Raw genomic sequence first — 23,766 nt, forward strand, 5'->3', positions numbered from 1 at the left:
TCTAATCTATAGCCATCACATCTATTGAGTTTGCAGTTCTAGACTCCAGAGAGTTCTACCTAGAGCACTCAGCAGCAACTGTAACTGAAAAGAAAAAAAGAAAAAAGGAGGGCGGGGGGAGAATCCTTCAAAACAATTGGATCCCCTTTTGGTGGGCCAACAAACTGAACTTAAGTTCTGAATGTCTGACACTGGAGAGAAATATAATGCCAAAGAGTTACAGTGATAATTCATTTGAGTATTAAAATCTCACAAGTCATTTCTTCAAAAATTTTGTTGAAGGATACTGCTTTGGGAGAAATAAGTCAAGAGAACAGTTGAAACATATTCAGTGGTTTTATTTTTAAACACATTTATTTATTATACATAGAGGTGGCTGGCATTGCCCAGTTCTACTCTACAGAGTTTTAACTGAAAATGGAATGCAACTATTTCTGATCTGCCAAACTCCAGGGAGAATTCCAGCAGTCAGAATGACTTATGCAATTCACTATGGGTCTATACAAAAAGGCCTAGCATTACTAAGCCTCACGTCATATGCCCAAGGATGTCCAGGGGCGGATTAAGCTCTTTGCCACCTATAGGTGGCCAAAGATTTGCTGCCCCAGAGGCAAGGAAGGAAAGGGGGGGGGGAGTTCAATTAAATCTATTTTTTTAATGTTTAAAACTGCTGCAGTGCAGGGGTGCAGCAGCATAAGCTCCTTGTCCACTCGCCCGCCTGTCTCCCAAGTTATGGTGGGTACATGCCATACAGGATGTAAAGGGGCAATACAGGCAGTGGAGAGAGCAGGCAGGCAGAGAGGCAGCGATAGCCAATGTAGCTGAGAGGGCGGTGATAGCCCATATCTCAAGCCCACCTACCTCCCAAATGACAGTGATCGCTCTATTTCGGGCCGTGAAAGGCCTGAAACACGTAGCCGCCACTGTGCTGCCATAAGTGAGAGTCAAGACCAAAAAACTCACAAATGTAAATATATTTATTTCTTTTAAAAAATGCTGCTGGGGGAAAATTTGCTGCCGTTAGACAGCCGCTTCCACTGCCTCTCCTGTAATCCACCTATGAAGATGTCACCATCTTAAAAAAATATTATTATATTTTTTATAATATAATATAATTAATAATATTTATTACATTTATAATAATATTAATAATATTAATAAGATTATATTACATTTAATAATATTTATTACATTTATAAACTGCCCCATCCAGAGGCTCTGGGAGGTGTACAATAAAATGAGTCCTCACTGTATTGGAAATGTTTAAGTGAGTCCTCACTGTATTGGAAATGTTGCATCATGGGATGTGGAGGCTGCTCTGCATTCCATGATGGAAAATCTTTGATCCAGTAAGAAGGTGGTAAAAACCTTCTTACTGGATTGACAAGTCCCAGTGTTCAAGGCTTCCAAGAGAGAGGAGGGGGGAAGTAAAATGACCCCCCTCCCAAAAGCAGAGGCTTCCCTTTATTTTCAGAGAAGGCCTTTCCCTTGGAACTGCAATACAGTGAATAAAAACAGGCTGTCTTTTTTTGCATCAGCAGCCAATAAACCCGTTGCTGCCTGCTCAAGTCCTCTTTTGCCAGGACTCTTTCAGGTCTGTTGAAGACATGAAAGTCATCCTGACATGAAAATTAGCCTACATCTGTGACAGGAGGCTTAACGCAGAAACCAAATCAAGGAGCACCATCTCTGGCTTGATCCTTGCTTCCCTTATGTACGTTTGTAATAGGAGGATACTAGAAGCTGGTCAACAAATGGAGGAAGGTGGAACCAGGGAAAGAAGGGAGACCTAAGCCAGCTGGAATCATATAAAGACTGGCACTCACTCAGCTGTAGCCTATCCTTGTGGTCACGCTTTAGTACACATTCCAACTATTTGGTGAGCCTCCCACAGGTTTTAAGTACTGTACACATGCTTAAGAGTAGCTCTCTGTATAGTAATGGTTTTAGCTGATTCTTATGAATAATTATTTCCAGAATTTTGATAGTACTAAGTACACCTGACTTTCATCTTCAAAACATTCCTTCCCCTCTGAAAAGGAAACTTCACAAAAAGCTAAGGCTGGCTCCAGAGTTTGCAGGGGCTGGGAGAGCTTGGGCCTCTTGGGTGAAGGCAGACCTAGGGGGGGCTTCTGGTGCTCACCCACCGCTGTCACCCTCCCCCTTTCCACCTTGCATGGAAGAAGAAGGGCCCAGCTTCACCGGAGGAGAGACCACCCCTCCACCTCAGCAGCAGACCCTTCCCCCTCAGAGTCAGACTGGGAGGACCCAGCGCTGGACTCCACCATGACCTGGGCATCATCAGGGTGCCCCCCACTGAGTGGCAAGAGGACTGTTGGAGGAGCTGCAAGGGGGAGGTGGAAATCTGGCTGCACTGCCAGCACTCAAGCCCCTGCCCTCCACAGAAGAAGCTTTCCTGGCTGGAGAGCCCCCTGCACTGCCAGGCTCTACTTGGGGTGGCAACAGTGGTGGCACACCACCCGATGGACCTGCCACTGGTCTAGGAACTGGCTCAGCAGCAGCAGGCTCCTTTGGATAAGAGAGCCTTTGCACCACTGCCTCACCTGGGACAAAGAATTCACCGATGGGGACCCCAGGCTGGTATATTCTCTGCCCCCCAACCCAGCCTCCCACACCAGTTTAGGGACCCCTCCCATCTCTGCCTGCCATCCTGCTGCAAGCTCTGCTTGCCACATGGCACTCAGACATTCCTAAATACCCTGCTGGCTTAAAAAAATTGAGGGAAAGTGTAAAAAAAAAAGCAGGGGGATTTTAAAAATGGGCGGGGACCTTTAAAACACTCCTATTTAAAGAAAACCATTTTAAAAAGAAGCCTACCCACCCACAACAATACAATACAAAACAATGCAATAGAGTACACAATGGGGAGGGGGCAACTAAGGAGGAACCTGTGAAAATAAGAAACAACCTGTAAAGAAAAAACACAGAAAATATACCTCCCCACACCCAAACACGAAAGGACACCCTATTTAAGGAACACTAAAGGGGACAGAGGGGACAACAAAAAGTAATCACTTATCCCTTTGTTGTCCTGGAGATCTTCTGCCCCACACACTGGTCAGGAGAAAAAAGAAAGAATTCCAGACCAGTGGCAAGCTGGCAGAATGGGCGGGCAGGTACAGCTGGGGCAGTTGGGGAGGGGGAAGGCAAAATGAAAAGCTTTCCAGCTATTTCACCCACCCAAAACTAACAAAGTAAACACACTGATTAAATAAATAAAAAGGCTGGTGGGGGGGGAGGCTATGGGGGTGTGGGTGGGGGAGGGGGGAAGGAAAGGGGAGGGCAGAGGTGCTGGACTCTGGAGCAGGCAATATGCTAAGCACAGCAAGAAAAGGGCTAACAAAGAAAAGCACCTGCTCCAGCAAAAACAAGGAACCCCCCGCCCAAGAACCCAGAATAAAATAAAAACAACTGGCAGTGGCTGCTGAGCTGAGGAGGAGTCTCTCTATCTCAAATCAGCCAACAGATTTAAAAGCAGCAGCCACCACAAAAGCAAAAAAGGTGGGGGAAGTGGGGAGTGGGTTAGGGAAATGGGCCAGAAAGAGGCCTCAGGCTAAAGGGCCTGGGCCCCACTGGCCCAGAGGAGAGGGGAGAGAGAGAGAGATAGACACTCACTCACAGAAAAAAAATAAACCAGCAGAACACACACACATACAAAGTCACAACAGGGGAAAAATGGTTTAAAGCAGGGAAGAGAAGGCAGGGCAGATAGAAACAGGCAGAAAGGAAGATTGAGAACAACAACACAGCAGTCTGCCAAGCAGACTCTCACCACACCAGCAGGCCAGAAGGAAGTCAAGGAACACTGCAGTAAGAGTGATTTTGTTAGGCTAGAAGCTTGGCTTTAAATAGTATTTAAAACTCCTTCCTTTGGGAGCCCCCACCTTTGCCCTCCCCACTGGCCAATAGGGTGCCAGTTCTCAAGGACTGGCACAGTGCAGAGCCTACCAGAGAGCCTGACTCAGCTGGCCAATCAGGGAAGCAAGAACTCAGCCAATTAAATCAAGCAACACAATTCACACAAAATGGAGGGCAACATCTAAAATGGCATCTAGAACCTTTGAACTGGCTCAAACCAAACCTGGCTTAATCGGTTCAAACTCGGACTGGCATTGCCAATGGTCTGAGTTTGAACCTTCAAACCAGTTTGAATTTGAACCGGTTTGTACATCCCTAGTCTCTACTATGACCTAGCAGCATCTGGCCAGACTAAGAAAGCTGGTAGGTGAAGAAGCAAGTGCCTACTGCTGCTTTTCCTCCTACCTCTCACCACTGCTCACTCACTTGCCCACTATCTCCTGAGTAAATGAGTGGGTGGGCAAGCTGCAGTGGAAGGAAGCAGGAGAAGCAATAGTAGTTGTCACGGTATACCTGCTCATCTCACTATGTCCTTCTGGACAACTTTAGACAATGCACTCCATCTGTACTGCCTCTCATCCAAATGGAGAGGGCAGACAAGTAAGGAAGCCAGTGGTGGAGGCTGATGCGCCTGCTCTTCTTGCCCTCATTGCTCTTTGCTTTCTGACTCTGTTTCTCTGGGTGGTGCTGAGAAGTGGTGGGGCCAGCGGCAGTAGGGCTGGTCAGTGGCAAGTGGGCGATAGGCCTTGGAGGTATCCAAAGTTACAGCGCTGACCACAGCACTGCAAAAAGCTCAAATCTTTACAAGCCTACCTCTATTATATTCCTTTCAGCTTTTTACTTTTTTTAGTGAATGCATTTCCTGTAGCTTTGTTTGGTGCATTTTGTAAGGCTTTGCATTCTCTTTTTGGCTTTGATGTTTTCTTCGGTCTCATCTTGCACTCATCTTGCCCTTATAAAACATCTTTCTATTTCCTGAGGTTTTTCTGACCTACAATCAGCCAGCTAAAAGTTTTCAGTGCTCATCTAAAAAGCATGTCCCCATCAGAAAAGATAGCTGAATTTGTAAATGTCATTTAAAAGCAGTTCAAATGTAATTAAGTCAGTGTCTACCAAAAAAAAGGTTTGAAAATATTATTTGATTCCAAAATGTCAAGGTATGCTTGGAACAAATTACACCCTTAAAGACAGACATGCCAAAGATGCTGATCTGGTTTTGGACAGAACAGCAGAATTTAGCTGTGAAAACACAGAAGCAGGCAGGTGCAACACAATACAGAAATATAATAATTGTCACCATAGATTAAAAATAAAGGTAGCTCATATGAAGAGAGAGAGTGGAAAGGATGCAACCTTGGATACAACACTCAAGTACCTATAGCTTTCTCACAATAAGGGGTGCAGTAACTTTGAATACTGTGATGTATTTTCACACGTGTAAATCCTAGAGTTCCTTAAAGGGAAAATTAGAGGCATTGCTTTTCTTTAAAAACAACAACACTGTGATAAACCCCAAAGGGCATGATCCAGTCACACTGCAGGTGCAGGGGGCTCAGTAGTCCTGTTTTCCCATCCCACGATTTATTTGTCACATCCACACACTGCAGCTGCCACCTCCTCCTCCTCCTCCTCCTCCTCCTCCTCCTCCTCACATTTGAAGCTTGTGCCCTTGGCTAAGCCCTGGTTTACATATGAATGGGAGACATGTAGGAGCACTTTAAGATATTCCCCTTAGGGGATGGGGCTACTCTGGGAAGACCATCTGCATGCTTGCATGCAGAAGATTCCAAGATCCCTCCCTGGCATCTCCAAGATAGGGCTGAGAGAGACTCCTGCTTGCAGCCTTGGAGAAGCCACTGCCCATCTGTGTAGACAGCACTGAGCTAGATGGACCAAGGGTATAAGGCAGGTATAACTTATATAACTGATGGTATAAGGCAGCTTCCTATGTTCCTATGCCCTGTTCCATAATTCTGGACATGTGTGCGCAGGAGGTTCTGCCTGGGCCACTGCACCAGCTCCTGAAACCAGGAGCTGGTGCAGTGCAACTTGCATGCAAGTTGGAGTCCATTCCTCACTCAGCTCACAGGCAACTGCAGGCCATCTATGCAGGCAATGGGATGCAGGTGAGCAAGCTATTGTGCCACTCCCCAAAACGTCACCATCCTAAGTGAACTGCTTCAGGATGTTTCATGGCAGAGGTAGCCCATTGGATGAATCTTGCAAGACGAGTGATGGGGATGATTCCATCCCCTCTTAACTATATCTAGCATCTGATATTTAATGTGTGGGAAACTGCCTTCAATTTGATTTGGAAATATGTCTCTAATTACAAGTGTGGCCTCACTCAGCATATGGCACCTTCATACATGTTATCTCTATCTCTGTATCTATATAAAGAGTTAACAGTTTTTAAAGAGAGATGCTTTGGGACGTAAATAAACAATGCCATAGATCAAATAGCTGAATGCAGATGGTAGTTCATTGGTTTTCTTTTATTCTGCATCAATCAAAACCACTAAAGTATCTGAGAATTAGAAGCACACAATGCTTTTTGACAATAAAAACACATTTTCAATTATAGCACACCCATTGATCAAAGCTCTGCAATCTGTATTTCACAAGATATGAGTGCTATTTCAAGATGAATTAATTCCCTTAAGCTTAATTGCTTTACGCAACAATAGGAGCATAGGAAGTTACCTTATCCCGAATCAAACCATCAGTCCAGCTAGCTCAGTATTTATTGTCTGCATTGACTGAGGGCAGCTTTTCAGGTTTTTAGATAGGGATCTTTCATATCCCTACGTGAAGATACCAGAGACTGAAACTGGAACCATCAGAACGCCAAGTACATTCTCTACAATGAAGCTATCTTTTCTCCCTAACAATGTATAGGAGGCCCTCTCTATCTGCGGTCTCTTCGATTGTGGTTTAGTGTATCCACGATTGGGTCTTAGAGACCCAGTTTCTTTATTCACAGATTTTGAAACAGGCAACATCCACCTATCTATGGTTCCTGGGTGGCCAGAAATGACTTCCGATGTCATTTCTGGCCACCATTTTGCAGCAAGGAGCCATTTTGTTGGTCTAATATTAATCTATCTATCTATCTCCCAAGAATATTTGCCAAAATTCACAAACATATGGAGGATTCGCGGGTTTGGGGGGCCTTGCTGGAGGCCTGGAGAGTAAGGTACTGTGCTTTATTCCTTTTATTTCTGCTCCCCCCCCCTCTTTTTTCACTTAACCCCTAGATTCCCATAGGAATGCCATAAAGAAATAAAGGTTCCCATAAAGAAATAACGGTTTCTTTATTTGAGGTTTGTGTATTTGCACCTATAGGTTAGAACGGAACCCCCACGAATAATGATGGCCATTTGTATAGTGCCTTAAGAATGGTCAATTCTTTCTATGCATCTCAAGGATTAGGGTTAAGAATATTTATAGCAGGAAATGAAAGTGTTTAAATGAAGTTTCTTTTCTTTCTTTTTTAGGTAAAAGGAAAATCATATGTGAATCACATGATTCATATACTCAGTCCAGACAAGACAGAAGTACTGGTGGTCAGTGGTTCTTCTGCCCGGGTGAATGATGTTGCCTTCACCTGGGTTGCACTCCCTCTGAAGGGCCAAGTTCGCAGTCTGGGGATGCTCATCAATCCAGCACTGTCACGAGAGGATCTAGTGGCCTCTGTGGCTCGGAGTGCCTTTTATCAGCTTCATCTGATATGCCAACTGCGGCCGTACCTGGACAGAGGTAGCTTGGCCACAGTTGCTCAAACTCTGGTAACCTCTCACTTAGATTATTGCACTGTGTTATATGTACGGCTGCCTTTGAAAACAGTCAGAGAACTGCAGCTGGTTCAAAATACGGCTGCAAGATTATTAACTGGGACTAGATGTTTTGATCATATTATGCCAGTGCGTCATCAGCTGCACTGGCTCCCAGTCCATTTCCGGGCCCAATTCAAAGTGCTGGTTTTAACCTTTAAAGCCCTAAATGGCTTGGAACCACCCGGGTTACCTGAGAGAGCATCTTGGACCTTGAGATCTTCCTGGCTTTGGACCTTGAGATCTTCTTCAAGCCCCTGCTCCAAGTGCCCCTGCCAAACAAGGGTAGGTGGGTGGCAACTAGGGAGAGGGCCCTTTTGGTGGTTGCACTCCATTTATGTAATAGCCTCCTCAGTGAGGTTTAGCTAGCTTCATCACTCTGTTCTTTTAGATGTCAGGTAAAGATCTTCTTGTTTACTCAGACCTTTTAAATTTTGATTTGTAAATTTGATTTTTAAAACTGACCTTAAAAGTTTTTTTAATTGTTTTGTATTGCTGTGTGTGTGTGTGTGTGTGTTTGGTGTATTGTGATTTCATGTGTTATGTGTCTTTACTTGATGTTTTAATGCTGTGTTATGAGCTGCCCAGAGAACAATTTGTTATGGGACAGCTAACAAATTAAGGTTGTTATTATTATTATTTTAATCACAGGACTGCAAGGAAATTTGAGGGCAATCCCAGTTTGAGGTCACAATTATGACAACGTAAAAACAACATGATGATTTTCAGCCAATTCCAATATGCCGTTTTTAGTATCTGAATGTAGAAGCCACTCAAGTCCACAGTTATGGCAGCATCAAGACTCTGATTCCTTGTAGATTTGGCACAAAGATCCCTAAATAATCTCTTCCTTATAGGGGTATTATATATGAATAACTAGAGTCCTGTGTTGTTTACCACAGAGCATAATGGAATATGAACTGGCATCTCTAAGTCAGCACCTGGCCACAGTCAATACTTTGACGTTCGTGGAGGCCACCTTTCAAATCCCAAGTATGACAGCTGAGTGGTACGGGTTACATGTTGTCCTTACTGCTGAACATTTTCTTATCAAAAGGCAGCTCATAGTGCTTATGCAGAATAAGACAAAGAGTTGGACTGCACTAATTTTATGCTTCTCAGGGAGTAGAATTATGAATATTGGTAGCAGGAACTAAGAGTATCTTAAAGGAAGCTTAGTTTTTAGGTAAAGGGGAAGTTAGTATTCTTTGTCTTGTATTAAGGGCCGATCCATCTCGCTCAGAACTGTCTGCACTGACTAGCAGCAACTCTCCATGGTTTCAGACAGGGGTCTTTCCCAGCCCTATCTTGAACTTTGGATGCCAAGGATGTGCTTTCCCATTGAGCTATAACCCCTCCCCAAATAAATCTAGCTCCTTTCTATAACTTGTGATAATTAATTGAAAGCATAAGTAATTGGAGTGGTACATATGAGCAACCAGGATTTTGTTAGGAACCATAATTCTTTCTTCAATACAGAGAATTGCCAGAACTTTTCCCGGAAGAGGATTCTGTGGCTTTTGTTGCTGCCTGAGGAGGATCAAACTGGATGGCTTGATCTGGAGTCAGCAGAAGCAGACTTCCTCTCTTTAAACCCAGGCCTGCCTCAAGCTAAAATAAAGAAGTAGGGGTGCAATCTTTAAAGCATGGCATAAATGTCTTGCGCTGGCTGGTGACTGCTTCTCTGTAGCTGAGTGAGCACAATGTAGTGAATAGCTTCACTGAGCCAGCAGAAGGGGATTTATAGAAAATCCGATAATAATTATCCAGATCCTGGCAAACACTGGAGTCCTATACAGACATTATGCTGTATGTGTGCTCAGGTGTCTGCACTCCTGTAGATTTTTCTGTGTAGATGACTATACATGCATTCATTTAAAAAGTGAACCTGGGTACAGGCCCTCTCAAATGCAGGCTACCGAGAGAAAGTGTATTGCCATATGTGTGCTTAACATATGAATAACTTTAGATTTGTACAGTCAGGGGTATAGTGAGGTTGGATTGGGCACTGGGACAAAATGTGAAGATAGGCCCTTAATCCCCTTCTTTAGAGGGGCAGGTGGGGGAAAGCAAACTGCTGCCTAGCTGAAGGGCCCCTTCTTCAGAGGCCCAGGGACATTTGTCCTCCTCCTTGTTCAGTTAGAGCTATGCCCTTGTTTGCAGAGTACACCGATTTTTTGGAAGGGCAGTATAGAAATCGAAATAATGATAATGATAATAATAAGATGATGATGATGATGATGATGAAGAATGGGTGGGAGAGACCAAAGTGGGCAAGGCAGCCCAGAGGGCCATGGGCAGGGGAGAGGCAGCATGATAGGCAGGCCCTGGTGATGAGTGGCTGGTGTTCTTTGCACATGTCTCCTCAATTATAGCTCCACCCCTCTGCACACAGCATGGTAGCAACTCTCAAGCTCTGCAGACCTCCTGCAGCCAAAAGATGTGTTCTACCCAAGATTGGATATACAACTGAGCTAATGTATGCAATAAACATGGGCTGCCACTAGGGGCAGCTGTGTCTGAATTTCTGACTTCTATCACATTTTCCCCATAGGAATCAATGGGAAAGTCAAAAATATTAATAGCTGTTTTAATATTATTATATTATTATTATTATAATATTAATAGCTCCCCAATAGCTGGGTAGAAGCTGGTGTTCATTTAAATGTTTGATCAGTCCACCTGATGATTTTTAAACCCTTAAAAGGGGGCTAAACAACAAAGGGTTTAAACAACAAGTGATCTGATCTCCTTGAACACTGACATTTTTAATTTATTATATTTGTATACCGCCCTAAAATTATGTCTCTGGACAGTTTACAATAACATAAAACAAAACAAAGTTTAAAACATTAAAACAATTCAAAAACACAATTTTAATTAAAAAGCTTGGGTGAATAAATGCATCTATTAAATTCTGTCAGAGATGATGAGGTTCTTATTTCAACAGGCAGTACATTCCAAAGCCTCAGGCAACAACAGAGAAGGCCCCCCTCTGAGTCTCCACCTGACAAAAAAGTGGCAACTGCAGATGGACCTCTCCAGATGGTCTCAATGGATGATGGGGCTCAAAGTGAAGAAAATGTTGTATTGAATATTTAGCGCTACCATCATGTGCTTCTCCTATATGGATTTTCAGAATTTTCTGTCCATCCATTCTGGAGTTATAATATGGAGTGCAAAAATGGAGGGTACTACTCCTTTTATATAAAGGAGCAGCTTCCTGCAAATAAGGGTTGATTGACAGAGTGTGTGTGGTTCAATTACAGAACTTTTTGTAACTTTCTGCCATGAAACAAATCAGTAATGACATTTTTAAATAGTTTTAGAATCTTTTCAAAAAATCAGTAAAGTCAATGAGTAAACCAATATCATTGAAAGTCTGCACAGTTAGTATTCAGTGATTGGTCAGAAAAATTCAGTGGGCTAGAAATGGAACCAAGCAGCCACTTTCATTCAGGGGCATATCTAGGGGTAGAGCAGGCAGGGCACGTGCCCCGGGCACCACTTGAAGGGGGGCGCCATTTTTAAAAATGGCCACTGAAAACAAAATGGCCACTGTGTATGCTCAAATGGCCTCTGTGAGGCCCCCATGCCAGGCCTCGCAGAGGCCATTTGAGCATGTGTGGCAGCCATTTTGTTTTCAGCAGAGAGAGAAAGAGAGAGAGAGAGAGAGAGAGATGGCCACCACACATGCTCAAATGGTCCCTGCAAAGCCCTAGAGGCCAGCGAGGGGAGCAGGAACCTTTGCAGACTCACGGCACAGCCTTTAGGGGCTACAGGTTTTTTTTTTAAAAAAATTAATATAATATAAGTCACTGTACACATATTCAGTTTGGCACTATGTACAGAGAATCAGGGCTTGTGAATAATGAGCTGAAGCTTATGAGCTAGGATTGTATTCATTTGCTCTTTGCTTCTTGTTATAAGTGAGTTAAATTTGATGTCTTAATAATATGGTTATTAATGGTGAGTTTGTCTTTCAATCAGTGTGAAATTAGTATTGATTAGCCTTAGTATTAAGGCCCACTGGGAGTTTCTTGCTCTCTTTCTCTCATTTTAACTGTCTTTCTGAAATACTAAAATATATTCCAAGCAGTGACACAGTTTACTCTGCATATCTTTTAATTATTTTCAGAGAAAATAGGGAAAAGTCAAATTCTCCATTTCTTTTAAAAACTTATGTAATAGTGATGCTACAATGCATAGTAGAGAATTAGACATTAGTTTTCCAAGTATACCTCCACATAGTATTGGGGTATTTCATGAGCCCCAGCATACTGAATTTTGTAGTTTTCTAAATTGTTTTTGAAAAATTAAAAGATTAACGAGTTTGACTTGTATTTTTCAGCTGATATTATGGTAAAGTTATCTGAAAGATGGGTGTTGGATGTTTGGACAAGGGGCGCAATTTCAGTGCTTGCCCTAGGTGCTATTTTCCCTAGATACGCCTCTGCTTTCATTAGCAATAACTGACTTGCTTCTTAAGGATCTCTTTCTACGTTGGTAATATTTCACGTCCTGTGTTGAAGCAAAGCAACAATTCTGATGTTCCATTCTTCACATTAGACTTTTTGTTATGAGTTTATTTCTTTTATCACTTGTGGGAAACCATGAATTGCTTTATGCTTCTGTGAAGACAACACTGAGCTAGATAGACCAGTATATGGCAAATTCCTATTCCTGTATGTGTGTGTTTTTCTCTTGAGAGAACAGATTGTAGTTTCTTGTAAAATATAAAATTACCTTTCAGTCTGCAAAACAATAATCAAAATGGTCAGATGAATGTTATTAGTGTGAAGAGGCCAGTGGGACACACAAAAAGCCAAGTAGCCATTTGCTTTGGCAAAAATGGACTTACCTCTTAAGGACTTACTTCCATGTTGCTGGTGACCACCTGTGATCTTGTGCACTCCCTCCTTCCTGAAACAATGCAGCAGTATGTATCATCGGACTTTTTGTTGTGAGTTAGAACACCCTGCATTGTAAAAGCCAATGTCACTGGCTGTTAAAAAAAACCATTGTGATGGTGTTGCTGGTGCTTAAAATCAAAAAGGTCACAGAGCAGCTTTTAAAATGATCCCTGGGGAATAGCCGACGGGAGCTGGACAGTATCTGGTTCGGCAAATGCCATCCCTTAAGGTGCGAGGGTGTAAAAGATTCACATAAAACAGAAGGGGACAGAGCAGAACCACATAAAAAGAAGAAAGAAGGCTGTGCTAGCTGGTCAAAGAGATCGAAGAGTCAAAAGAAAGATAGCATACACCAGGTAAGAGATTCAGCATGTAGGTGCTTATATGCCGATGCCAGAAGCTGCCGAGCCAAGACGGGCAAGCTGGAGTGCTTGTTTGCTAATGAAGACATAGATATAGTTGGCATAACAGAAACAAGGTGGAACAGTGAGAACCAGTGTTATCCCTGGATATAAACTCTAGAGAAAAGACAGGGAGGGGTGCCTTGGAGGTGGAGTAGCACGGTATGTTACAGAAGGAATAGAATCTAACAAGCTGGAAAACCTAGGAGGACCGGAGTCCTCCACAGAAACCCTGTGGGTGAGAATACAAGGCCTGAAAGGGAACGTGCTACTGGGGACGTGCTATCGCCCTCCAGATCAAAACACTGACTGGGAGTTGCAGAAGGACATCAGGGAGACAGCAAGGATAGGCAGGTCTGTAATAATGGGTGATTTCAATTACCCACACATAGACTGGGTAAATTCACAGTCAGGTAATGACAAAGAGGTAAAATTTCTAGATACACTGAATGACTTTGTCCTAGAACAGTTGGTCATGGAACCAACCAGAGAGAAGGCAACCTTGGACTTAATCCTGAGTGGCACCCAGGACCTGGTGCATGATGTCAGTGTCATGGACCTTTTATTGACCATAGTGCGATCAAATTCAGCATACATGTGGGGAGACAATCACCAAGGAAGTTGAAAGAGGCACTTTTTAATGTGGTGATTCTCTTTATTTAGTAGGGGGAGAGTAACTGGCTCTATCCACCCCCAGCACTGTACCTCCAGTGACTGTTGGTGGTGTCTATCTTATGTTTCTTTTAGATTGTGAGCCCATTGGGGACAGGATACCATCTTATTTATGTATTATTTTTCTGCGTAAACTGCCCTGAGCCATTTTTGGAAGGGCAGTATAGAAATCAAATAAATAAATAAATAAATAAATAAATCATCATCATCATTATTATTATTAATCTGGATAAAACAAACCAGTCAATAACACCTGTCTGACTGTGTAAACAACAACAACAACAATAATAAATAAATAAAATAAAACTGAAAGAAAAAATCAGGAGAGTCACTTCACTCCAGACTGCATGGAGTTTACTCAGAACCACAATACTAGAAGCATCCCCCTCTTAGACACCCATCAGCCTAAGCTAGCTGGTAGACCCATCTCGATTTTACTTTATGCCAATGACGTGGCCATACTATCAAGAATGCTAGTTGATATGAGGAGGATGCTTTGAAAACTCACACAGTTCTGTGAAGATGAGTTGCTAGTTATGAATACACAAAAGACCAAGGTCATGGTATTTGCCAAGAGACCAAAAGAACATAAATGGCAAATTAATGGGTGAAGGGTTGAACAGGTTAAGACTTATAAGTACCTGGGTCTAATTTTTCATGCAAAAGGTTCGTGAGGCCCTCAATGTTAATACGCAGCAGCAAGTGCGCAGAGGAGTGCATCTGCTGTACTCAAATTCTTTCACACTAATGGGGGACATTACATTCCTGTGGCGGTTAGGGTGTATCAGGCTAAAATACTGGCATAAATGTTGTATGGGGTCCAGATTTGTCCCACCTGTAATTTTAAGCCCTTCGAAGTGGTTCAATCTGGATTTCTGCATGCCATTTTTCAGGTCCCAAGATGTGTATCAAATGCTATATTGTGTTAAGAAACAGGGTTGACCAGAGTTGAGGCACAGGCTTGGCTTTGTACATTTAACTACTGGCTTAAATTATATGCCTGGCCCAGGGCCTTGCCCCCTTGGTTCTGAAAGATGAGTTTCATTCATCCTGGTGCAAGAGCCTCTCTGACAATTTGGGTAGATATGGCTTCTCGCCACAATATTTATTGGCTTTGGGTCATAATGCTGCCAAAGAAATTATTAAACAGCATGTGGCAAATATGGAAAAGCAATTGGATTTAAGTCTGGTTATCACCAGCAGTACTTTAGGTGGTTTTTCAAACTACGCCCGGCCAGCTGCATACCTCACCCACTTGACCACCTTTAATCAGAGGAGAGCTTTTTCGCTGGCTCAGTTTAATGCCTTGCCTTCTGTTAGGAATTCTCTCTGGTAAGAGATACCCTTCTATTACAGCAGAGTGCACAGAGGCAAAACACAGCAGAGTCTGCCCAGGCATGTGTGTTTGCTGAGAGCAAAAGGAACTTGGAGCCAGTTCATAGTTTCAAATCAATATAAGGAGTCTTTATTGGAGAACTCCATTCTAGATAGGAAAGTGGAGAGAGAATTTCTAATATAGCTAGCTAGCTGGACGCAGAGAGATACTGTCTGCATCTCTGCACACATGGTGCAGAGAGGGAGGCGAGCGTGTTTGATTGGGAGAAGAAGGAAGAGAGTGATAGAGGCAGGAAGGAAGGAAGTCCCTGAAAGTAGCAATCTACATATCAAAGGGATAGTGTCAGAGCAGTAGAGAGAAGGGATGACCAATGTCTTGACCCCCTAGCCCTCTGATTTACTAATCTGTCCCCTCTGTCATTGAGGCATGAGGCAGCGCAGAGTCCTTCACTTCCAACACCTTCTGCTGTTTTGGATCACAGATTTAAGGGGATACCACTAAGGAACCGGTTATGTCCATGTGATTCGGATGACATTGCGAGTGCGAGGAGCATCCTGGGGCAACCCTCAAGGCCAGGAGGCTTGTTGAGGGCTCCTAGTCATGGGTCTTCTCATGAGTCATCATGGCATGGAGCTGCGCCTCAGCAACTCACGATCGCCAAAACAGGGTTAGTGGAGCACTTGCTCCACTAACCTCATTTGAAGGGGGGGCAATTAAGAAAGCTAACAGCCGGGAGCCGCACAGATCCCAGCATTTCTCATGACTGCTTGAAAACAGGCTGGCCTCCTCTAGCCTTCTTTTGAGCAATCGTGTGAATAGCCTCAAACTCAGGCAAAAGAAATGCAAGGTGACAATAAGGGAGGTGAAAAGAGAGTTTGAGAAACATTTAGCTAAAAGCATCAAGGGGAATAACAAAAACTTCTTTAAATACATCAGATGCAGGAAACCTGACAGGGAGGCAGTTGGACCATTAGACAATGAGGGAGTGAAAGGGATTATTAAGGTGGATATGGAAGTTGCAGTGAAGCTATATGAGTTCTTTGCATCTGTCTTCATGGCAGAGGATACTGAGCATAAACCTGTTCCTGAACCAGGCTTTTGGGGGATGGAGGCTAAATAACTGAATCAGATAGATGTTCTAAACTGTCTGAAAAAACTGACTAGCAAATTGCCAGGGCCAGACGGCATCTATCCAAGAGTCCTTAAAGAACTCAAATGTGAAATTGCCAACCTCCTTGCTCAAATATATAACTTATCCCTGCAATCAGGCTCTGTGCTGGAGGACTGGAAAGTAGCCAATGTAACACTGATTTTGAAAAAAGGATCCAGGGGCGATCCGGGAAATTACAGGCTGGTTAGTTTAATTCACCATCCAGGCGAATTGATGGAAAGCTTTCTCAAGGATAAAGTTGTTAAGCACGCAGAAGAAGAGGCCCTGCTTGGGGAGAACCAGCATGGCTTCTGCAAAGGTAAATCTTGCCTTATGAACATTTTGGAGTTCTTTGAGAGTACTAACAGGTGTATGGATAAAGGTGACCCAATTGACATAGTATACCTGGACTTCCAAAAAGCTTTCAACAAAGTTCCTCATCAAAGACTCTTGAAAAAACTGGGTTAATGGGACAAGTACATGTGTGGATTGCGAACTGGTTGAAGGATAGGAAACAGAGGTTAGGTAAAAATGGAGATTTTTCACAATGGAGGGAGTTGGAGTCCCCTAGGGATCAGTACTCGGACCAATGCTTTTTAATTTATTCATACATGATCTAGAAGCAGGGGTATGCTGCGAGGTGGGCAAATTTGTAGATGACACCAACTGTTTCAATTAGTGAAATCTGAAATGGTTTGTGAGATGCTCCAAAAGGATCTCTCCAAACTGGGTGAGTGGGCAACAAAATGGCAGATGTGGTTCAGTGCTGGCAAGTGTAAAGTGATGCACATTGGGACAAACCGCCCCCCCCCCAACTTCAGGTATACGCTGATGGGATCTGAGTGACTGACCAAGAGCGGGATCTTGGGTTCATGGTGGACAGCTCATTGAAAGTGTCGACTCAATGTGTGGCAGCTATGAAAAAGGCCAATTCCATGCTCGGGATCATTAGGAAGGGGATTGGAAATAAAACTGCTAATATTATAATGCCCTTATACAAAACTATGGTGCGGTCATTCTTGGAGTACTGCATACAGTTCTGGTCACCACATCTAAAGAAGGACTTTGTAAAACTGGAAAAGGTGCAGAAGAGAGCAACCAAGATGATCAGGGGCCTAGAACACCTTTCTTATGAGGCAAGGCTACAACACCTGGGGCTATTTAGTTTAGAAAAAAGGGGAGACACGATAGAGATCTATAAAATCATGTATGGTGTGGAGAAAGTGTATGGAGATAAAATTTTATCCCTCTCGCATAACAAGAGAACCAGGGGTCATCCCATGAAATTGATTCCCAGGACATTTAGGACCAACAAAGGGAAGTACTTTTTCACACAAGACACAATCAACTTGTGGAATTCTCTGCCACAAGGTATGGTGACAGCCAACATCCTGGATGGTGTTAAGAGGGGTATGGATAACTTCATGGAGGAGCTGTTTATCAACAGCTACTAGTCTGAGGGCTGTAGGCCACCTCCATCAGGGAGGATGCCTTACCACTCATTTGTTTATTTCAATGGAGCATAACTGCTTTGCCATGATTATCCCATCTATTCTTGGGATAGGAGAAGGAGAACCAAGCTGCCTCTGTGAGATGCTTCTTCTTCTCCTGCATCCTCCACAGCTTGATGGCTAAAGCTTGACGCTTTAGACATCTCAAAGGAGACAATGAGTGCATAACCAAGAAACCACTGGCGATGTTGTAATTGCCACCTGCAGAGGTGGGGCAAAGGGTCGCTCTTCAGTACTGTGGAGAGATGTAGCTGGTTGGCAACTATCTACACTACAAACTTATATGTCTTTTATTCCAGCCCTATTCTAGGAGTTCCAGTTTGAAGGGATTGCTGATGATTCTCAGAGTTATTAATCTTTTTGAGTCTCCCATTGACCCCTATGGGGAAATTATCTGATGGGACCCATGTTCATTTCTTGCGCACAGGCCCCGTCAGTCTCCGATCATATTCTGCCACTGTTTCTACCACTGAGCTATAGTCCCTCCCCAGGTTCTTACTCCATTGTCTGTTGAATCTTAACCACTGAATGCAGGCTCTACACAAGTGCTTGTAAACCCTGTAAACAAGGTTTTACAGATGTCTGGAATAACTTTAACAAGCACAAGCTTGCATCAGGATTTCTTCCAAGGGAAGACAGGAAGGGCTGAATTTGGAGGTAAGGCTCTACGTATGGTGATAGTGCACAGTTATAATTGACTCTGCCTGAATACAACACAAGCACATTTTTAAAGGGAAGGAGTGTTTTTTTCCACAGTACAACTGTGGCAGAATAGTATCCTTTCCAGTTTCCAGAATATCAAATATTTGAGTTTAGGACTCATGAACAGCTCTTTCACAAAGGATGTATGTCTTTGCCATTTGTTTAGTATTTTCCCTAAAGTAGCAGTTGAGTTTTACAAGCCCTTGTGAGCCTCATGAGAAAAATTCTAATGAGCTCAGACTTCAGTGTTACCATAGTAACCAACTAGAAGTTAGTAAGGACTTTTGCCCTGTATTTCAGCAAATATCTAGGAAAGCTAAAAGCCAATTAAATTACGTCTAATAAATACCTTACACAACGAGTACACCTCACCTCTCATTTGACAAAAAAGGGGGCTTTCAGCATTAAATTATGTTTGCTTATTGCCATTACTACAGTAAATAAAAAAAATTACCAGGTTTTGAGCACATAGGTGGGAGGTTTTCTTGAAGTAGGCAATATCCTGTACTACTGATGGATGCATTTATTTTATGGACTGTGGAAACACATTCATCATGGGAACTCTGACAGAGACTATATCACTCTGAGGAAGCAGAGGCTTTTACAAAAGAAAAATGTAGGTCCAGAAATGTAATGTATTAAACACATCATCCAAGACCACTCAAACGCAATGTAATAATTTCTGCTTTTTTCCTAATGTGTAACTGAACACGCTTCAGAAACTTGAAATTATATTTTACCCAAACTCTGCATCTAAATTACACAGGAACATGAATCCAGAAAGGTTCTATTCTTCCTTAGATGTATTTCAAACAGTAAAGCATGTTCAATACCATGCTATAAAACCATTCTTTTTTAAAAAACAAAACAAAACAAAAACAGAGTATGGATACAATCATAACTTGGAAAAGCAACAGTCTTTTGCAACAGGCTAAAGTGGCTATGAGTCTGAAAGAACAATATGAACAACCCTTAAACTTGAAAATGTGCATATTGATTACTGTTGTTCTGGTTGGCATGTTTTTTGCAAACCACCATGTTTTTTTATAGATAAGTATAGGAGGCTACTTGAAAAGTCTCCAAATTAAAACTCAGCTTATACTGAACTCCAGTCAAGTGTGCTGGGTGCATTACGTGAAAGGTGAATCTTTGGTAGACTTTCACACTCCACACCTAATGATAAGGACAAGTTTGGCACTGGATGAATTCAGAATGCAAACTCTTTTAGTTCAGATAACCATATCCAATTTCAAACTGCGTCCAAGTCCTGTTAGTTCAGGCCTGGTTCATAATGGGATTTGTTGCTCTTGCAAGCAAGCCATCATTGCCAGTTCCCCTACTAAGGATGTGCATGGAACTGGTCATGCCAGTTCAGTTCAAATCCAGACTGCATTTGAACTGACCCAGCTTGATCCGGTCTTGGTCAAGGGGAATTGTGTGAAGATCCCCATTTACAAGTTAAGGGGGACTCCATATAGTAATGTGGGGTGGGGGAAATGAAAAGGTACCTTCTATCTTTAATTTCCAAGTGGCAGGGATGGCGGAGACATTGGCAGTGGTGGCAGGGGCTCCTCCAACACCCCTGTCAGCCTCCTAAATGACAACCTGGGCTGGCTGTAGCCAGGTTCAGGCCTCTGTGCATGTGCAGAGGCCATTTTTGTGACTGAGCATGTGCAGAGGCCATTTGCATCACCACATGATATGTGTGGTGATGCAAATAACCTTTGCACATGCTCAGTCACAAAAATGGCCTCCACATGTGCAGAGGCTCAAACCGGGCTGTAGCCAATCTGGGGTGTCATTTGGGAGGCTGGCAGGGAGGTTGGTATTGGGAATTCTCTCTGGTAGGAGAAACCCTTTTTCATTATAGCAGAGTGCACAGAGGCACAACACAGCGGAATTTAGTTAGGCATGAGTGTATGCTGAGAGTAAAGTAACTTGGAGCCAGTTCATAGTTTCAAATCAATATAAATGGTATTTATTAGAGAACATTCTAGATAGGAAAGTGAGGAGTTAGGATCTCTGATCTATCTAGCTAGCTGCATGCAGATGGATTCTGCATCTCTGCACACATGGTGCAGGGAGAGGAGCTTGCATGTTGCAAGGTAGAAGGAACAGGAAGAGAATGGAGAGAGGAAGTGCAAAGCAGGAAGGAAGGAAGTTAGTCCCTAAGCGTAGCAATCTACATTCCAAAGGGATAGTGTCAGAGCAGTAGAGAAGGGATGACCAATGTCTTGACCCTCTAGCCCTCTGACTCACTAGTGTGTCCTCCTATGTCATTGAGACAAGAGACAGCGCAAAGTTCTTTACTTCCAACAGCTGGAAGAGCCCCTGGGACTTTACAAGTATAGTCCCAAACCAGCCTTCAAACCAGAGCAGGGCCTGATCCAGTTCAAACTCAGATCACCCAAACCGTGCCAGTTTGATTCAAACCGTGGTATGATTTGAATGAATATCAGCGAGGGCTCACTTGCTGCTTAACTGGAAATGAAGGGGGAAAATTAACTAGTATTTTTTAAACATTCTCAGAAAACCCATGGTCTTTTTTTTTTTTTTAAGGATTACTTTATTTAACTGAATCCAAGAGTAGTTCCCCCCGCCCCAGTACTTTGATATTCAAAATCAGGAGGTTGTCTTAAATTCAGAGTTCTCTTTCTTTCAAGTAAATGTATAATGTTCTACACTGAGGTAATGGACTGGAGCCAAGCGAGCTACTCAGGAGGATACATGAGGAGTAGTCCATGGTAGCTGTATTTCAGAAGCCAGGAGTCTATACAAGGGAGCACACAGGTGCAATCAAAGAGTGTGGTCAAGGAAGCAAAGGGTCATAAGCCAGGAGAAGCCCATAGGAGAAGATGAGAGCATGGTCGAGGGAAGCCAAGGGTCAAAAGCCAGAAGTCTATATGGAGCAGCACACAGGAGCAGAAAGAGGGCAACCAAGGATCAGGAACCATGATTCAAGATTAAGAAGGGAAAACAGACAGGCACTTTGACAACAAGGTTGCTCCATCAACTGCTTACTGCAAACTGAGCTCTTATAGCCTCTGTCTTTGGACGTAACAACAACAACAACAACAACAACAACTTAGATACCATTCTTCTTTTTTCTTTTTTTTCTTTTTCTTTTAATATACTTTTTATTCAATTTTCACAACACAAAAGGACAAACACAAATGATACAGACACTCACAAACATACAGAATAAAGAATTCCATCTCATCGTTGGAACAAGTGTTGTTAACAATAACCGGATCTTGCCTATAGATTAAATATTCTCTCCCCAGTAGTTCATATAGAAAACAACTTTGGAGTGTTTTTAAAACATTTGTTGTTAGCCCTCAAAAGCCTGACAAAAATCCATTTTGTGATGTATTTTTAAATAGACAAGAAGAGGGTCCCATTCTTTTCTAAAGTCTTCAATTTTATTTCTTAGTAGTGATGTTAATTTCGCCATTTCTGCCAATTCTAGTACTTTAGGAATCCAATCCTCTTTAGACGGGCATTGACCATCTTTCCATTTGCGCGCAAATGTCAGTCTTGCTGCCACTGTTAAGTACATGAAGAGGGTCCAATATTTCCTCGGAAGAGCATTGTTATCAATACCTAATAGTATTGATTCTGGACTCTTGGGGAAAGTTGTTTTGAATTTTTTTTTAAAGCTCATTCTACATTGTCCCAATAACCTCTCGATTTATTGCATGTCCACCATAAATGAATATAGGAACCCTCTTCTTTCTTACATTTCCAACATTTATTTGACATATTCTTATAGATTACGGCCAGCTTTTTGGGCGTAAGATGCCATCTGTACATCATTTTCAAAATATTTTCCTTTAAATTAGAGCAAGCAGTAAATTTTATATCTTTTATCCAAAGTTTTTCCCATTTTTCCAAGTCAATGGTTATAACTTATATACCATTTTTCAACAAAAGGTTCCAAAGCAGTTCACATAGAGAAATAAATAAATAAATAAGATGGATCCCTGTTCCCAAAGGGCTCGCAATCTACAAAGAAACATGATAGACACCATCAACAGTCACTGGAGGTACTGTGCTGGGGATCGATAGAGCCAGTTACTCTCCACCTGCTAAATAAAGAGTATCACCATATTAATAAGGTGCCTCTTTGCCCAGTTAGCAGTTAGCAAGGGTAACACCCAGGGGCGTAGCAAGGTTGGAGTGGGCCCAGAGACGAGATTTTAAAATGGCCCCCCCCACTCAAAGTCCAGGGCCTCCGCACACCCCAGGCCCCCAAGGATTTAAGTCTGATATTCCAAAATAAGTATGCTGCCTGGAAATACATTTCACTGAATACACACACGCACACATCACAATATATAGTGATATACATTGAGTACTATACATTTGTTTTACTTTTAATGCCTAGAACACACTAGAAAGATGAATGATTAAAATGGGCCCCTTGCTGCAGATTAGCCAAGGAGACTTTCAACCATGCAGGGTGAACCTATGTTTGTTTTCTCAGAATTCTGAACAAATTCAGTCAAGTTCGATTCCGGGAGGTTTTTCACACAAGGCTTTTAAAGCCCTTTAAGACACATCTCCTCTGGAATGGAGGTGCTGCATTCACATGTTGGCGAGATTTACCCTGAAGTCCCTGCAAGTTATTGGGGAGCAGTTCACACACAAGAAAAATAAAATAAAATAAAAGCACAAGACATGCTTCACAGTTCTCACTCAGACCTTCTGGGTTGCAAAACAACTTGAACATAAGTGCATTTATGAATGAATGAATGAATAAAATAAATATAATACTGTTTCTTCCAGAAGTTTTTGTAATTTTTTGCCATGAAACAAGCCACTTATAGGACTTTTTAGATAGTTTTTTTAAAGCCAACAAATTTTCCAAGCTGTTTAAAAATAAATATTCAGAGACTTCTCAGTCCCTCCCACCCCCCCATATCAAAGCCCTGTGGCAAGCAGATGCCTATATATGGGGGGGGGGGAGGAAGGTAACCACAAAAAGGAGTTCACACTCTACCTGGCAGCAAGGGGTCTTCTGCTGCAGAGAACAGTGGTGGCCAGTCTGGCTGCCTCCTCCTTCCTGGCTGGCTCGGGCCCTACTGCAGTTCAGGCTTCACAGCGGCCTACACCAGGCCTCCCTGGAAGCCCCGCCCACCCACCGATCAGCTGAGAGGCGGGAGAAAAGCAGCTCTTTGCAGCTTGTCTGCTGCTCCATTGCAGGCCAGGAGAACAAGCTGGAGAGACGGGGAACAGGGCAAGTGGCTGAGGGGCCTTGGGGCTGGGCAGGGGGCAATGGGGAGTCACGTGAGGTGCCTCTGGGGGGCCCCCCAAGGCAGTGGGGCCCCCAGACAACTGTCTCCCCCTGCCCTATCGTTGTTACGCGC

General features: G+C 43.0%; 1 long non-coding RNA gene across 4 annotated transcripts in view; it reads right to left on the reverse strand.

Moving 5' to 3' along the window:
- Window positions 1-23,499, reverse strand: part of LOC128341890 (uncharacterized) — a 47,696-nt gene extending 24,197 nt beyond the window's left edge. For 2 of the 4 annotated variants that reach the window (XR_008314636.1, XR_008314638.1), the window contains exons 1-2: window positions 23,400-23,499; window positions 12,574-12,635 (exon numbers count right to left, since the gene is read on the reverse strand). This is a non-coding gene — a long non-coding RNA (uncharacterized LOC128341890). Of the gene's footprint in view, window positions 1-12,573; window positions 12,691-23,399 lie in introns of all 4 variants that reach the window. The other 2 variants (XR_008314635.1, XR_008314637.1) reach the window with 1 other exon arrangement.
- Between the last annotated feature and the right edge of the window lie 267 nt (window positions 23,500-23,766).

This window comes from Hemicordylus capensis, chromosome 2, assembly GCF_027244095.1.
Source record: "Hemicordylus capensis ecotype Gifberg chromosome 2, rHemCap1.1.pri, whole genome shotgun sequence".
Classification (NCBI taxonomy): Eukaryota; Metazoa; Chordata; class Lepidosauria; order Squamata; family Cordylidae; genus Hemicordylus; species Hemicordylus capensis.